This window comes from Phyllobates terribilis, unplaced genomic scaffold (genome assembly GCF_046119375.1).
Source record: "Phyllobates terribilis strain yellow unplaced genomic scaffold, ASM4611937v1 Scaffold_5__5_contigs__length_657084704, whole genome shotgun sequence".
In the NCBI taxonomy this organism is placed as follows: domain Eukaryota; kingdom Metazoa; phylum Chordata; class Amphibia; order Anura; family Dendrobatidae; genus Phyllobates; species Phyllobates terribilis.
The window spans coordinates 596,282,951-596,299,261 of NW_027362765.1; the positions used below are offsets into that span (position 1 = coordinate 596,282,951).

The 16,311-nt window shown below is 43.6% G+C and overlaps 1 protein-coding gene across 1 annotated transcript in view; it reads right to left on the bottom strand.

Moving 5' to 3' along the window:
- The window catches only part of LOC141273723 (heparan-alpha-glucosaminide N-acetyltransferase-like), a 1,179,775-nt gene that overhangs the window by 483,297 nt on the left and 680,167 nt on the right, over window positions 1–16,311 (bottom strand). The window lies entirely within an intron of this gene.

Sequence of the window (16,311 nt, forward strand, 5' to 3'; positions counted from 1 at the left end):
CGCCCACACGGGTATCCGGAACAGGTCCTGACAGACCAGGGTCCAGCGTTCGAGGCTGAAATCTTCCAAGAGTTCTGCAACCTCTATGGCTGTAAGAAGATTCGTACAACGCCTTACCACCCATAAACCAACGGGATGTGTGAGAAAATGAACAATATAGTCATTGATCTCCTGAAGACGTTGCCCCTGGAGGAACGCAGCCTGTGGCCAGAGAAACTGCCGGACCTGATAGACTTATACAACCATATCCCGGTGAATGCTAAAAACTGCACCCCGGCTTACCTGATGCGAGCCAGACCAGGTAAGCTGCCCATAGACCTGGAGATGGGAGTCCTAACAACCGAGGACACCTCCCCAGATGCGGACTGGGATACGGAAAGGCGACTGCAGTACAAGAAGGTACAGGAGAGTGTGGAGAAGAGCCTGGCCCAGGTGAGAGAAAGGCAAGAGAGACTCTTCAATCAACACGCCCCTGCTGGTCCCCTAGAACCTGGTGAGCAGGTCCTGAAGCGAAAGAGAAGGCTACACAAGCTGGACGACCAGTGGGAAAGGGAACCCTACACAGTACTGCAGTCTGATCACGACAACCCGAAGGTGTGCGTTATCACCAAGGATGGAGGAGAAACCACTAGTACCGTCTCCAGAGACCACCTTAAAAGGTGCCCCGAGCAACTACGGAATGCAGAAGAGGATCAAAGTGACCTTGAACCCGCAGAGGGCAAGGAAGAAATGATCAGCACCGTTCTCGGAGAGTTCCCTCGGACCTGGACTCGGATAAACAATGCCATAGTGGTACCCGTCCTGCATTTCCTGCAACCAATTCAGCAACAACCTACACCAGAGCAGGAAAGTGAAGAAGAACAAGCAGTTCCAGAGGCAGAAGAGCCTGTACCAGCAGCCCAGGAGAATCAACCCTCTGCTGACAGTGAGCCTGCCATGCCTGCGGTAAGCCAGAGGACCCGCAGACAGCTGCCTGCCCTGCCTGTAGGTCTAGCCAGTGATTGCACCCCGAGCGCTAGTGAGAAAAACCAGGTTAGACCACCACCAGACAGTGGGTTGCGTAGGTCAACCCGGAGCACTAAGGGGAAACTACCAGCTCGCTGGAGAGTGTAGGGTGCGATAGCAAATGTAAATAACCTGCAAAATGTTGAATTGTTTAAAATGTAATTGCATGACCAGTAACTACGCGTTTTCTCAGTTTCTTTCCGTTAATACATGGACTAACAGGTTATGAACTGTGAGTAACCGGGACTTTTCCTGTAAATATGTTTGGAGCTTTACCAACGGAAGGAACAAGGACTGTCAAGGACTCGGGGCTACGGCAGACCCCCATCTGGTTAGAGCTCCCCGTTGCTGTTGGTGAAATGGACACCCGGTCACAGACCACACTGTGACCTTAAGAACTCAACCTGTGCGTCATTTGTTTCTACCAGCCTAATAATGTTTTTATGGTCATGCATATTACTCTTGTTTCTTGTTTAGTCCCGGAGTACTAAATTTTACTAGGGGGGAATGTGTCACCCTGGCCTGGATGCCACAAGTGTATAATAAAGCTGTGTCTGAGAGCAAGGGGGAGGTTCTCTCGTCAGGGACCATTAGCATGCAGCACCTCCTGTCCCAGGCCAGTAGGGGGAGCAGGCTGCCCCTATAAAAGCTGGAACTGGGGGCAGGGTTAGGGAGTTCTGGACGACCTGTCTCTGGAGTGAGAGGTGTCCCAGAGAAGGGAGAGCCAGTTCAGCTGAGGCTGAGGAGGACGAGTGGCAGCAGAGTAGCCACAAGCCAGGGACGGAAGGCAAAGGAAGCCTGTCCTGGCTGAGAGAGAAACTGAACTACCGGACTTTGGTGTCCGAGGCTGTTAGGATTCCAAGTCCTGCAGCAAATAACCAGTCCGCAGGGGATTGTATGTTCCTTGGCCTAAGAAGCCCGGAGGTTCTGCCACAGCAGAAGGGACCAGCAGAGCTGCACCAAGCCAAGAGTAGAAAGGGACCCAAGTTGCAAGCCATACAGGTGAGAAGACACGGTGAGCTCAGGAACGTGGGCTGTTACACCACAAGGAGGGAAATAGCCAGAAAGAGCGCAGAGAGTACGGTAGGCCTTCACCCTCACCCTGACCAGGGCCAGCTTCCCACTTGTTCTCAGACATCCAGGCCCCCTCCTAGCCGGGACTGTTTTTGGGTCGTCTCACCTGTTCTAATAAAGACCCTGAACTGTTTAAGAGGCCTCCGTTTCCTGGCTATTGCGGTCGGAATCATCCCCTCCATCATCCATCTATATACTGCCCTGGGGCCATACTCCTCCCGTGGGGAGTTCTACTATTCAGTGCTGCACATTTACATCTGCCCCAGCGGTCTGCACTGCAGCGGCGGTTAACCCTGACCGCAATCCACGGGTGGCGTAGTCGGACATTTAAAACCCTACAAATAGACTGCCACAACATTTGGTCTGACCACCCTGAGCCACGGACCGGGTTGCCACTACTACCCCCGTTATTGCCCTGTTGCGCTGCTCCGAGTGCCCCACGGCCAATGGGGGCGAGTCACTTGCATGACCACCCACTGCAAAGTGAAGCTAAGCGTGCACTTCACTTGTGCTTTTAACCTAAAATATACATGTGAAACTTTTCCCATTGTAAAATATAATATTCCCATTCCCAAAAGTGTGTTATTTTGGGCTGAGTCTGGCCAATATGAGTTGGAATACTGTTTGCTTACCTTTATAACAAAGCAGGCTGTCCTTTCTTATGAACAGAGCCACTACATAAACCATTTACTACAAGGTATACTTTTGTTTTATTGTTTTCTTTTTACAATGGGTCCCTATGTTAACCTTGGCATCCATTCTGACTTTGGCCTGTGCCCAGGGTATACCTCCAGAGCATATGTGTCAACAGTGGCCATAGATACAGTGTGTCCCTAGCCTGAATTTGTCATACATGGTAAAGATGTTTAGTCTCTCCATATTTAGAATCCACAAAACTTTACTTCTATATGCAAATTATACACATTGGATAATGTATCAATATGTTCACAATCCACTAAATCAAATAAAACATGGAAATTTTGTGGTCCATATCCACGCTACTGTAGCGCCCCGAGGGTTCGGCCGCTACAGGGGTATTGCACCTCAGACCAGAGGTGTGATATTCCACTCCCAGGTAAGGATGGAGTATGGACCAGGGCTCAGTTAGCTGCATACAGCACACACACACACCCCATTTCCGAGGGACAGCTCAACGGTGCTCCCACTAGACAGAAGTGCAGGCACGACCGACTATGTCCCTGCCTGGAGTGGGGAGGGGGGTGGAACACCCAGTGCTGTAGGGGCAGATAGGGGTTGGTTCCTGAGCGTAGGTAGGAGCCCATTGGTTGCTGGTCACCTGGGCTCATGGTCAGAGGGAGGTATAAAAGGTGGGCACCATCTTAGTTCTGGGTCAGTTCAGCCAGAGGAGAAGACAGGGAGTAGAGGCTCTGTAGGAGCTCCACTCAGGAGCGGGCCTAGTGAGAGGCCGAGGAGGAGGAGAAGGGGAGCTGGGATTTTGGCTCATCTCAGCTCCAAGAGAACGGAACAGAAAGGAACAGAAAGGAACAGAGAAAGAGAAGGAGAGACAGAGAAACAGAAGGGCTCAGGAACAAGAAGGTGGAAGGGACCCTAAGAACCCACGAGAATCCAGGGTGCAGGGTCAGGCAGATTAAGGGTACCGGATCCCAAGTTGGTGGAGGAGAAACAACCCTTAGCCAAAGACCGGTCGTCGTGATCATCTATTGGTGCGACACCTCATCAAACCTGCTAGGAAGGCACCATATAGGACAGCGGAGGACGGGGCCCACGTTTAACCGCACAAGTCCGCGGCAGCTGGACAAAAGTGGGTCACTGGTGAGGCAGGCCAGAGAAAGGATTAAAGGGGGTCCTGTGCCATGCTCTTGACTGCTTGGGAGTTGACCGAGCCCCACACCTGGTGGACGCAGCACGGCTCGGGCGGTCACTACCTGTACAGAAGTGACCCGGAACAAATGAACTATGAGTAAAGACCCTGGACTGTGACTTGTTGTCTGTGTGCTCCTTCGCGCCTCCAGCACTACCGGTACTGGGACTCTCACCACCATCACTCCCACCATCCACTACACTGCCCTGGGGCCGCACTCTTCCCGTGGGGAGTCACACCATCCCAGCTGCATTCATCATCGGCCCCAGCGGACTGCCTTGCAGCGGCGGTTCCTAATAACCGCAATCCACGGGTGGCGTAGTCGGACATTATCTAAAGCACGTAGCAGACTACCATTGGTCTGACCACTCTGAGCCGCGGGACCGGGCCGCCACTACTACCCCCATCGTTCCCCTATCGCCCGGATCCGCGTACCCCACGGCCCAGGGGTTGAGTCACTACCAGCTTGTGAAGAAACGTCAGACGCCAGAAGTATTCTTTTACTTTTCTACACGTTTAAATATGTAACCCACTTCTTCAGGAAATAAAAAAACATATGGTTTAATTGTTTATGGTTCTTAATTAACCCCTTACCGACCTTAGACGTACTTAGTAAGTCTCAATCGGCAGGTACAGGTGCATCTCACTAAATTTCATCAAAAAGTTAATTTATTTCAGCTCTTCAATACAAAAAGTGAAAATCATATATAGAGTCATTACAAACAGAGTGATCTATTTCAAGTGTTTATTTCTGTTAATGTTGATGATTATGGATTGCAGCCAATGAAAACACAAAAGTCATTATCTCAGTAAATTAGAATACTTTATAACAACAGCTTGAAAAATGTTTCTAAAATTCAAAATGTTGTCCTACTGAAATGTATGTTCAGTAAATGCACTCAATACTTGATCCGGGCTCCTTTTGCATCAATTACTGCATCAATGCAGCGTGGCATGGAGGCGATCAGCCTGTGGCACTGCTGAGGTGTTATGGAAGCCCAGGTTGCTTTGATAGCAGCCTTCAGCTCGTTTGCATTGTTGGGTCTGGTGTCTCTCATCTTCCTCTTGACAATACCCATAGATTCTCTAAGGGGTTAAAGTCAGGCGAGTTTGCTGGCCAATCAAGCACAGTGATACTGTTGTTTTTAAACCAGGTATTAGTACTTTTTGTACTTTTGGCAGTGTGAACAGGTGCCAAGTCCTGCTAGAGAGTGAAATTTCCATCTCCAAAAAGCTTGTCGGCAGAGGGAAGCATGAAGTGCTCTACAATTTCCTGGTAGACGGCTGCGCTGACTTTGGTCTTGAAATAACACAGTAGACCTACACCAGCTGATGACATGGCTCCCCAAACCATCACTGATTGTAGAAACGTCACACTAGACCTCAAGCAGCTTGGATTGTGTGCCTCTCCACTCTTCCTCCAGACTCTGGGACCTTGATTTCCAAATAAAATGCAAAATTTACTTTGCATTTAGTGTCAATGATTGCCTTCTGGACATCTGTCAAGTCAGCAGTCTTCCCCATGATTGTGGAGCCTACTGAAACAGACTAAGGGACCTTTTTAAATCCCTATGAAGCCTTTGCAGGTGTTTTTTGTTAATTATTCTAATTTACTGAAATAATGACTTTTGTGTTTTCATTGGCTGTAAGAAATAATCATCAACATTAAGGCTGAGTTCACACGATGCGTATTTCATGCGTTTCCGCGGCGTTTTTGCAGTTGCGTAAACGCCGCGGAAACGCATGAAAAACGCATGGTAAAGCGCTTGTCAATCTGCATGCGGAAACGCATGTGAATCTGCATGTGGATCCGCATGTATTCTGCAGGAAAAACGCATGCACAATCTGCATGCGTTTTTTCTGCCAGGGAGATGCAGAAATGATGCAGCAATTTTCTGCTTCATTTCTGCATCGTGTGCACATAGCCTAACAGAAATAAACACTTGAAATAGATCACTCTGTTTGTAATGACTCTATATAATATATGAGTTTCACTTTTTGTATTGAAGAACTGAAATCAATTAACTTTTTGATGATATTCTAATTTAGTGAGATGCACCTGTATTTACCGACTTTAGATGTACTGAGAACGTCCAGGTGATTTGCGCGCACCCAGGCTGTGTGTGTGTGATCGCAGCCGATTTTCAGCTGATTATGATAGCTGACACCCGGCACTTAGTGCCAGGAGTGGTGCCCACACCGGTAACAGCACTTTAACCCTCTAAATGCTGCGATTGCTAGCGATTGCAGCATTTAGCTGGCAGGCAGAGTGAGGGAGCCCCCTCTGCTCCTGGATCGATGCACAGAAATTAGAAAATAATAAAATATATATATACAGTACAGACCAAAAGTTTGGACACACCTTCTCATTTAAAGATTTTTCTGTATTTTCATGACTATGAAAATTGTACATTCACACTGAAGGCATCAAAACTATGAATTAACACATGTGGAATTATATAGTTAACAAAAAAATGTGAAACAACTTTAAATATGTCTTATAATCTAGGCTCTTCAAAGTAGCCACCTTTTGCTTTGATGACTGCTTTGCACACTCTTGGCATTCTCTTGATGAGCTTCAAGAGGTAGTCACCGGAAATGGTCTTCCAACAATCTTGAAGGAGTTCCCAGAGATGCTTAGCACTTGTTAGCCCTTTTGCCTTCACTCTGAGGTCCAGCTCACCCCAAACCATCTCGATTGGGTTCAGGTCTGGTGACTGTGGAGGCCAGGTCATTTGGCGTAGCACCCCATCACTCTCTTTCTTGGTCAAATAGCCTTTACACAGCCTGGAGGTGTGTTTGGGGTCATTGTCCTGTTGAAAAATAAATGATGGTCCAACTAAATGCAAACCGGATGGAATAGCATGCTGCTGCAAGATGCTGTGCTAGCCATGCTGGTTCAATATGCCTTCAATTTTGAATAAATCCCCAACAGTGTCACCAGCAAAGCACCCCCACACCATCACACCTGCTCCTCCATGCTTCACGGTGGAAACCAGGCATTTAGAGTCCATCCGTTCACCTTTTCTGCGTCGCACAAAGACATGGTGGTTGAAACCAAAGATCTCAAATTTGGACTCATCAGACCAAAGCACAGATTTCCACTGGTCTAATGTCCATTCCTTGTGTTCTTTAGCCCAAACAAGTCTCTTCTGCTTGTTGCCTGTCCTTAGCAGTGGTTTCCTAGCTGCTATTTTACCATGAAAGCCTGCTGCACAAAGTCTCCTCTTAACAGTTGTTGAAGAGATGTGTCTGCTGTTAGAACTCTGTGTGGCATTGACCTGGTCTCTAATCTGAGCTGCTGTTAACATGCGATTTCTGAGGCTGGTGACATGGATAAACTTATCCTCAGAAGCAGAGGTGACTCTTGGTCTTCCTTTCCTGGGGCTGTCCTCATGTGAGCCAGTTTCTTTGTAGTGCTTGATGGTTTTTGCAACTGCACTTGGGGACACTTTCAAAGTTTGCCCAATTTTTCAGACTGACTGACCTTTATTTCTTAAAGTAATGATGGCTACTCGTTTTTCTTTACTTAGCTGCTTTTTTCTTGCCATAATACAAATTCTAACAGTCTATTCAGTAGGACTGTCAGCTGTGTATCCACCAGACTTCTGCACAACACAACTGATGGTCCCAACCCCATTTATAAGGCAAGAAATCCCACTTATTAAACCTGACAGGGCACACCTGTGAAGAGAAAACCATTTCCGGTGACTACCTCTTGAAGCTCATCAAGAGAATGCAAAGAGTGTGCAAAGCAGTCATCAAAGAAAAAGGTGGCTACTTTGAAGAACCTAGAATATAAGACATATTTTCAGTTGTTTCACACTTTTTTGTTAAGTATATAATTCCACATGGGTTAATTCATAGTTTTGATGCCTTCAGTGTGAATGTACAATTTTCAAAGTCATGAAAATACAGAAAAATCTTTAAATGAGAAGGTGTTTCCAAACTTTTGGTCTGTACTGTATATATATATATATATATATATATATATATATGTATATTGTTCTGATACATTTCTAATTTTATGAAAAAATAAAATAAATACCAAAAAAATACACGTTTGGTATCGCCTTGCCCCATAAAACTGTCACACTAGTTAAACCCTTCAGTGAACACTGTAAAAAACAGGGCAAAAAAATATGCTTTTTATCATATACCGCCAAACAAAAAGTGGAAGAAAATGTGATCAATAAGACGAATATAAAAAATAAAAATGGTATCACTGAAAACATCATCTTGCCTGCAAAAAAACAGCTGCTATACAGCTCCATTAGCGGAAAAAAAAAGTTATAGCTTTCAGAATTCAGCAATGCAAAAATTATTATTTTTACTATAAAATAGTTTTCATTGTGTATAAGTGACAAAACATAAAAAAACTATATAAATGTGGTATCGCTGTAATCATACTAACGCGAAAAACAAAGTCGTCTAATCACTTATACTGCACGAGGAATGGCGTAAAAATAAATAAAACCAATTCTTGAACTACTGTTGATTTGTTCATTCTGCCTACCAAAGATCACAGTATGGCTCGGCGCACATTTATCCTGTGCTCTACACTAAGCGTTTACACTGGGGTTTCCATGTAAATCTCTGAAATATGTGATTCAGATGGAACACGAGACAGAAAATTCCCTATAATGAGGCAGATGGATGTACTGTAGATGCCGTCTGAACTATGATCCGACGGTGCATGTTTTTTTAGGCGTGCATAAAAGTGACTTCGGCCACAGATTTGTGCACTTCTGAAAAGAAGAACACTGCTGAACAGAGGCCAGTCGGAGTCCAGAGTAACTCTGCTGCCTCATTATAGTGAATGGATCCCTTGGGGGTTTCATCACAATCACGTCATTCGGAGATTTAGATTTAAGTGCTCGGCGTAGAGCGCAGTATAAATGTGATCCCAAATGTTATATAAATGTTCCCAACAAAAGCTTCAACTCAATCCAAAAAAAAAGTACAAAGGCTCTGGAAAAGAGCTATGTCTCCTCGCCCCCCCAAAAGAAATCCAATCAATTCTGCACTCTCAAATCCAAATTTCCCCCTCCCTTCTGAGCACCAGTGTGCCTAAACCTTAGTTAGCATCTACATGTTTGGCATTTCTATAGTAATGAACGCCCGCCTAATTTACGGGTGCGTGTCTCCAGAAGAACGAGCTGTGCACTGCAGCATACTGGGCATTACAGCATACTGGTCACTACAGCATACTGGTCACTACAGCGTACTGGTCACAACATTTACTGGTCAATACAACTTGCTGGTCGCTACAACAGCAGTTTGCAATTTTCACTCAGCAACATCCACTGCTGCTTGTTTCTGGAAAATACACATCGAGTCAAAATCATCACTACACCTGTAGATAAATTCCCAAAGGGGTATAATATCCACTTGAGGGAGGATTCTGCTCTTCTAGCACTTAGTGGCTCTGTATATGGAGTCCACAAACTATTCTAGGAAAATTTGCGCTCCAGGAGGCAAATAGAGCTCCGTCCCTCCCGAGTCTTGCCATGTGGCTAAGCAATACTGTACAGCCACATATGGGGTATTGCCACGTTCAGCAGAAATTGTGGTACAAATTTTGGTGCCATTTTTACCCACTTCCCCGTGTGAAAATGTAAAATCTGGGGCTAAAACAAAATTTTTGTGATGAAACCCGTAGTGTCAATATCACTGCACCCCTAGATGAATTCGTTGCAAGGTGTAGTTTGTAAAATTGGGTCACTTATGGGGAGCTGCTGTTCTGGCACTTCAGTGTCTCTCCCAGTGGGTCATGGCAAACGCAAACCATAACAGTAAAATAATAATAATAATATGGCACTCCTTCCCTGCTGAGCTTTGCACTGTGCCAGAAAAGTATTTCCTGATTGCATGTAGGGTATTGACGCACTCAGGATAAAATGGACCTCAGTTTTTTGTAAAAATTGCTCCTATTAGCCCTTATAAAAATTAAAAACTTGGGGCTAAATCAACATTTTAGTGGTAAAAATGTAATTTATTCTTTCTTCACCACCCAATGATATAAAATTCTGTGAGGCACATGTGGTGTCAATATGATCACTGCACCCCTAGATGAATTCATTGGGGAGTATAGTTTGGAAGATGAGGTCACATATGGGGGGTTTCTGTTGTACTGGCACCTCAGGGGTTTTGCAAATATGACATGACCACCTCAAACTATTCCAGCAATCTGAACTCCAATATAGCACTTCTTCCCTTATGAGCTTTGCACTGTGCCTCAAAAGTAGTTTTCGACCACACGTGGGGTATCAGTTAGAGATGAGTGAACATGTTTGGAAAACATGTGTTAATCTCAAATTCAGCACGAACATTGCACATTCGTATTCGTGATCGAAGCTCCAAGCATTTTTACTTATACATTGGCAAAATTTGGCCAAGCCCAAACCGAACATCAGTGGTTTATGCGTGACAGTGCAGGATACAGGGGCTCTGATCAGCAGTAACATCATTACCGCCAGTCAGAGCGCTGCGGGATCATGCTATCAGATGTCAGCATGATCCCGTAGCTGTGACTGTGACCCGCGGTAAAAAGCCTACCGCTGGTCACAGGCATTGGCTGACGAGACTACTACGCCCTTTTGCTGATATCTGCTGTCACTGTAAACAGCGAGCACTGGTGCCGCTAATGGGAGAAGTAGTCTCTCATCAGCCAGCACCTGTGCTTTAAATTAAAAAAAAAGTTAAAATTAATAAATATTCAAATAAAAATAAAAAATTATACTCACCTACACCTATTCCCGATGCCCTTGTCCCCTGTAAAAATAAAACACCATAATACTCATCTTAATGCCTAATCTCCGATGCCCATGTCATCTGTAAAAAAGAAAATATAATAAACCACCATAATCCTCAACTATCTGCCATAATCCACGTAATTCCAAGAGTCGCATGGCGATCTCACTTGTAGAACAGTCATATCAATAGATGTGACTGTTCCACCCGGCAGCCTGCCAGTTTTCATAAAAACAAAGGTTCTTTTTAATAATTCATTGTAGTGACAGCGCCATAGGATCATCATTTTTTTATATTTTTTATTTTGGATCATTATGGACCATTTCATCAAGTCAGAAAGGTGAGGGATATGATAGTTTTTTATTTTTTACAGGTGACAAAAGCTTCATATGGAATGGGTATTAGGTGAGTATTTTTGTTGTTTATAATTTTCTTTTTTTTTACAGGAGATGATGGCTTCAATTGAATGGGCGTTAGGTAAGTATAACTGTGTTTGTTATTTTTAAATCAAAAAGTAAAGGTGTGTTTTTTTATTTCAAATAAAGGATTTTTTTCTGTCTGTGTCTTTATTTCACAAATTTTACTATGGGGTTAGTATTGGGGGCGTCTGATAGACATCTCTCCATTGCTAACCCCTTGGCTTCATGTCAGCTGCCAATACAAGGCTTACATGAACCCCAACTCTATTACCCCACTTTCCACCTCTTGTTGATGCGCCATTTCTGGGGCCGCTGAGAGCTGATGTTATTAGCCTCAGAGGGGGCCAGGATCCATGGCCCTTTTCACAGCTATTAATATCAGTCTGCAGCTGTCTGCCTAGCCTTTGCTGATTAGAATTTATAGTGGGACCCCACTTCAATTTTTTTCTGGGGTCCCAATGTAATCTAGCCAGTAAAGGTTGTGAAAATTACAGTGGACCCCACACCGTTTTTTTAATTTATTTTTTTATTTATTAAAAAGTACAGTATAATAAACACCCAAGGTAACCTTAGTTTACAAAGTTTCCCATGAGTTTTCCGGGCCTTATAGCTGCTGGGAGACCCGGTGACTCTAAACTCTGGTAAAAAGGTTACCTGAGTTCAAACCACTGGGTCTCACGGTAGCTCTAGTGCTGGACTGTTGAATGCCAGAGTGCTGAGTGCCGAACAGGTACTTAGTGCAGCTCACATCATTGGCGCCTGGTCTCCCTGAGATCAGAGCGAGCAGGAGACAATGATGGGAGTTGTCCTCATCACCTGCAGTGTACATTATCTGTAAAATAATTAAATAAAAAAACATTGTGTGCTCCTGTCGATTATTCATAACCAGCAGAGGGAAAGCCGATCACTGGGGGGCTGATATCACTAGCCAAGGAAAGGGGCCATTAGCCAAAGATGTACTCTGGCTAATAATAACATCTCACAGTTGTTTGATTAGCCTTTACTGGCTATATTACAGGGGGACCCCAGAAAAATATTGACGTCCCACTATAAATTCTAACCAGCAAATGCTAGGCGGACAGCTGCAGGCTGATATTAATAGCCAGGGAAGGGGCCTTGGATGCTGGCGCCCTCCGAGGATAATAATATCAGCCCTCATCAGCCCCAGAAATGGTGCATCAATAAGATGCACCAATTCTGGCACTTTACTTTGGCTTTTCCCACTTGCCCTGATTTGGTGGAAAGTGGGGTAATAGGGTTGGGGTTGATGTCAGCTTTGTATTGGCTGTATAATAATCCATTTGTCCTGATATGGGTCTAGCTCTGCTACATCTAGATGGCAAGCTGCATTGTTGCATGGTGTGACTATACAGCCAGTCATCATGCAGAGACACTGAGTTGCATGTGCTTGCACATCTCAGTGCCTTGCGGTGACGCGATTAAGTGAGCAGGGGTCAAATTTAATGAACTCCGTTCACCTCACTGACATCACCGCGAGGGTGAGAAAGTTCTCACGCTCACAGTGCCGTCAGAAAGGTGAGCGGGGTTCATAGCTAATGTACGTCGTTCACCTCAATGTCGTCAGCGCGAGCGCGGTGAGAACTTTCTCACTGTGCTTGTGCTGACGTAATTGCAGTGAAAGGAGTTAATTAGATATGAACCCCACTAGGAACGCAGTCTCACTGACCGGCGGTAACCTCGATCAGGTCACCGCTAGTCACTGATACAGCGCTTGCAGCAGCTCATTTTACTGTGATTTTCAGCCTAGATGGTCACCCTCCTGGCACCGTCCAGGTTGAAAACTATTTCTCTCAGACATGGATTATGGTGAGGGACTGAACATCGGACATTTGAGGGACATGGTTGTTTTTATTTTTTACTTTCTACAGGAGACCAGTGCTTCACTGGAATGGGCATTAGGTGAGCATATTTCTTGTTTATTATTTTCTGTTTTTTAAAGGAGACGATGGCTTCAATAGAATGGGCATTAGGTGAGTATAACTGTGTTTGTTATCTTTAAATAAAAAAGTAAAAGTGTGTTTTTTTATTTTAAATAAAGGATTTTTTTTCTGGGTGTGTCTTTACTTCGCAAATATTACTATGGGATTAGTAATGGGGGCCCTGGTCTCCTGTAAAAAATAAAAAATAAAAAACAACCATATCCTTCACTTGTCCAACGTGTTCAAATAATCCAACAGGCCCACACAGATCTCACTTCTAGAATAGTCACATCAGCAGATGTGACTGCTCTACAGGACAGCTGGCTACACACTGACACAGGCGTGTAATCGCTCCTGTGTCAATGCATAGTGCTGAGCTGCCGTGAGAGAGGTCACTGGAGTACATCAGCTGATGAGCCCCGGGACCTCACTTACAACACCACCGCTGCGTTAGAATTTTCTCACACAGCGTCGGTGCAGTAAGTGAGATCACCCGAGCTCATCAGCTGATGAACTCATGTGACCTCACTCAAGGCAGCTCAGCGCTATACACTGCGGGAGCAATCACACTCCTGTCATTGTATCTCTGGCTGCCGGATAGAGCAGTCACATCTCCCAACGTGACTGTTCTATAAGTGAGATCACCGTGGGACACTCTGGATTACAGTGGATAGGTGAGTATTATGGTTTTCTTTTATTTTTTTACAGGGGACAAGGGCATCAGGGATTAGGTATAGGTGAGTTTAATGTGTTTTTTATTTATATTTGAATATTTATTAATTTTAATTTTTTTTTTACTTGGAGAACAGGCGCTGGGTGATGAGAGACTATTCCTCCCATCAGCGGCGCCGGGGCTTGCTATTTACAGTGACAGCAGGCATCCGCTGATGGGAGTCATAGTCTTATCGGCCGACCCCTGTGACCTGTGCTAAGCTTTTTACCGTGGATCACAGTCATAGCTGCAGGATCACGCTGACATTTCTGAATGGCGGTAACATCGTTACTGCTGATCAGAGCCCCTGTTTCCTGCACTGTCATGTAGATGACAGCATGGGAAACCACGGATGTCTGGGTTTGGTTACCCAAACACAAGCTTTTTTGGCTGTTCTTCAAAAGTCAACGAACCCGAACATCAAAAGGTTCACTCATCTCTAGTATCGGTGTACCCAGGAGAAATTGCACAACAAATTTTGGGGTACATTTTAACCTGCTATCACTGTGAAAATGAGTTTGGAGCTAAAACAACATTTTTGTTTGAAAAATATATATTTTTATCATTTTAACAGATCAAAGTAGTAAAATTTTGTGAAGCACCTGGGGGTTCAATATGCTCACAACACATCTAGATAAGTTCCCTGAGGGGTCTAATTTCTAAAATGGTGCCACTTGTGGGCGGTTTCCACTGTTTAGGCACATAAGGGGATCTCCAAATGCGACATGATGTCCGCTAATTGTTCCATCAAATTTTGCATTCAAAAAGTCAAATGGCGCTTTTTCACTTCCGAGCCCTGCCTTGCACCCAAACAGTAGTTTTCCCCCACATATGGGGTATCTGCGTACTCAGGAGAAATTTCACAACAAATTATGTGGTGCAATTTTTCCTGTTACCCTTGTGAAAATGCTAAGTTTGGGGCTAAAAGAACATTTTTGTAAGAAAAATGTTTTTTTTTATTTTAACTTCTCACTGTTATAAACTTCTGTGAAGCACCTGGGGTTCAAGGTGCTCATCACACATCTAGATAAGTTCCTTGAGGGGTCCAGTTTACAAAATGGTGTCATTTTTGGGCAGTTTCCACTGTTTAGGCACATCAGGGGCTTTCCAAATGCAACATGGTGTTCGCTAAATATTCCAGCAAATTTTACATTCAAAAACCCAAACAGTGTTTTTTCCTCACATATGGTGTATCGGCATGCTCAGGAGAAATTGCACAACAAATTGTATGGTTTATATTTTCCTGTTACCCTTGTGAAAATAAAAAAATATATAAGTTTAAAGTAAAATTGTTGTGGAAAAAAAATGTAATGTTCATTTTTTTTCCACATTCCAAAAATTCTTGTGAAGCACCTGAAGGGTTAACAAATTTCTGGAATGTGGTTTTGAGCACTTTGAGAGGTGCAGTTTTTAGAATAGTGTCACTTTTGGGTATTTTCTGTCACATAGGCCTTTCAAAGTCACTTCAAATGTGATGTGGTCCCCAAAAAAATTTTTTTGTCAATTTTGTTGGAGAAATCACTGGTCAACTTTTAACCCTTATAACTTCCTAACAAAAAAAAAATTGTTTAAAAAATTGAGCTGATGTAAAGTAGACATGTGGAAAATGTTATTTATTAACTATTTTGTGTGGCATATCTCTCTGATACATAAGAATTATGCCCTTACATAAGAATTCAAAGTTTGAAAATTGTTACATTTTCAACATTTTCACCAAATTTCCATTTTTTTCACAAATACAAGCAAGTCATATCGAAGAATTTTTTTACACAATCATGAAGTACAATATGTGACGAAAAAATATTCTCAGAATCAGTGGGATCCACTGATGCATTTCAGAGTTATTACCTCATAAAATGACACTGGTCAGAATTGTAAAATTTGACAGCCTTGGGGGATAAAGGGGTTAAAAAAACAAATGAAAATCTAAAAGGAAAAAAAATTGTTCCAAAAGGAATAAATGTCACGAGGCCCAAAATTAAATTTCCCAAAGAAAGAAAAAAATAAGAAGAAATATAGCTAACCTCGACCCACGATTCTATAAAGTTTATAGGCTGTTTATGCAAATACGTGTTGAGATGAAAACCATCTATCAGAAGCATAAAATTATCTCATCTAGTCAATAAAAACCATGCATTGCATCAATCCTAATTACATCTCTTCAGCAAAGACATCTTTAAAACATTTCTTCACCGTGATAGAGTTTGCGTGAATTCCCTACCAATAAAATTCACCATTACAAATGTTGCTCAGATAAGCCACAAATCAGGTCAGTACATTAGTCATTGAGTCAACAGAAGGAAAAATACATTGCAGAATCATGGATGAGGTCATACAAATTAATTTGGCAAGTTATTTATGATCCCACAAAGAAAGCAGAGACAATCTGTTAATGACAGTTCTCAGCTGTTCATTTTCTTGTCTCACGACTGTCAGGATAGAAACTATAGTTTGCAATGTATTATAATAAGCAGATAACCAAAATACTCAACACATTAGACTTGGTGACTATTTGATACAATTGTGATACGGAAAAGAGAGAACCACCAGCAATAGACGGCCTAA